Raw genomic sequence first — 2141 nt, forward strand, 5'->3', positions numbered from 1 at the left:
TCTTGCCTCCTTTGTCAAATATTAATTGAGCATAATGGCTTGGGTCGATTTCTGGGTTCTCTGTTCTGTTCCATTGGTCTATATGTCTGTTCTTGTGCCAGTACCAGGCAGTTTTGAGAACAGTGGCTTTGTAATATAGCTTGATAGCTGGTATCAACCTTGTTCTTCTTTCTCAGGATTTCTGCAGCTATTCGAGGTCTTTTTTTATTCCAGATGAATTTTTGGAGAGTTTGTTCTAGGTCTGTGAAATACGCCATTGGTATTTTAATGGGGATTGCATTGAATTTATAGATTGCTTTGGGTAGTATGGACATTTTAATGATATTGATTCTACCAATCCATGAACCTGGTATATTCTTCCATTTGTTTATGTCTTCCTCTATCTCTTGTAGTTTTCTAAGTACAGGTTTTTACCTCCTTAGTTAAGTTTGTTTCTAGGTATCTTAATTTTTTTGTTGCAATGGTAAATGGTATTGTTTTTTTAGTTTCTTTTCCTGTTAGTTCATTATTGGTATATAAAAGAGCCATAGATTTCTGGGTGTTAATTTTGTATCCTGCTACATTGCCGAATTCATTTATTAAGTCTAGTTGTTTTTTGATGGAGTCTTTAGGGTTTTCTATGTACAATATGTCATCTGAATAATGACAGTTTTACTTCTTTTCCAATTTGGATGCCTTCTTTTCTAATTTAAACAATTTTTAATAAATTGGAATTGCTCCAAATATACTTTGTAGATGTAAGAAACATCCAAATCTGAAGAGAATTTTGTGAATTTATTTAAGCCAAACTGATGACAGTTGCTGGTAAGCAAAATCTCAATGGATTGAGAATGGCAGTTTGGCAGCTTACTTTATACACAGGAATAAAAGGAGATGTAAGGAGGGTTACATGAAATCCATTGGTGGTAGATTAAGGATGCGGGCAAAAGCAAAGTGAGTGCGGGTGGAGGGGGGTCTCTGGGATTGGATAAAAAGGCAAAATAGAGAAACACATACTTCTTTTGCATTGGTGGTTACACGATACTTAATAATTAACATTTATAGCACACAGAGGTGATGTGCAGGGGAGGAAGATAACAATGAGGGGTTCTATGGTCTCATGCTCTGGTGGTTGTGACTTGAGGGGTCTGGAAAATAGTACTTTGACCTTTCAAAGTCTGTTATCTTAGATGCAACGAAACAAAAAATAGGCTCACTTAAGGGAAAGCTTGACCTTTGTCAAGGAAGCCATAAGCCTAAGATAAGACTACCGACTATCACCTGCTTTTAGTTAGGAATTTTTATGTTCAGACCATCCTGTGTGGTTACTTTTGGTCGCTGAGTTTGTAAGGATTACCATGCAGGCCTCCCCTGAGCTTGTGAGCCATTTTTCATCCACAGCTGTTTAATAGTTGCTTTTTTTCATGCTATTAATTTAAAAAATTAAGAAAAGATTATAGTAAATATGTTTCATTTAAAGGCCTGAAGTTAAGTATCCTTTTAAATTTGAAATAGATCATGGAAACTGGCTATGTTTCCATGATCTATTTCAAATTTAAATCAGAATTTGAATCACACTTTAAATTTTTTACTATTTGGATTTTTATATTTCTAACTCATAAAAATTAGTAATTTAAGCTTTACTTGGTTAGATTTAAATGAAATATAGAATTTGCATTAAATGTTCATTTAAATCTCAGATTTCTAGTAGCCAACAGTATTTACAGTGTTAGTGACTGCTCTAAATACTGCTTCATATATATTACTTTACCTATTCCATACTTCTTTTATTTTTGGAGAAGAAATTGAAGCACTGAGCCTTTAAATGACTAAAATCACAGAGCTAGTAAGTTGCAGAAGCAAAGATTTAACCCAAACAGTGACTCCTTGATTTGGCCATATTGTCATCATAGCTTTTCTGGTAACTGTATTTTTAATTCAAACATAGTTTGAGTGATTTACCTAACAAATCAGTGGTTTGTAATGTAAAATTATTTATTATAATACATTCTTTTTTTATCTGTGCTGCAAATATGTAAATCTTAGCGAATGAGATGTAATTTATTACTCACCCACTTCCAGCATCTCATGCTAATCTTTCCACCATGTGGACCTCCCCCACCCCATCTATTATGCACGTCCGCTTCCGTAAGCTTCGGTGG

The 2141-nt window shown here is 34.2% G+C and overlaps 1 protein-coding gene across 1 annotated transcript in view; it reads left to right on the forward strand.

Moving 5' to 3' along the window:
* APC (adenomatous polyposis coli) overlaps positions 1–2141 on the forward strand; it is a 109025-nt gene that overhangs the window by 17443 nt on the left and 89441 nt on the right. The gene's annotated exons all lie outside the window — the stretch shown is intronic.

The sequence above is a fragment of the Myotis brandtii genome, unplaced genomic scaffold, assembly GCF_000412655.1.
Source record: "Myotis brandtii unplaced genomic scaffold, ASM41265v1 scaffold230, whole genome shotgun sequence".
NCBI classification, from domain to species: Eukaryota; Metazoa; Chordata; class Mammalia; order Chiroptera; family Vespertilionidae; genus Myotis; species Myotis brandtii.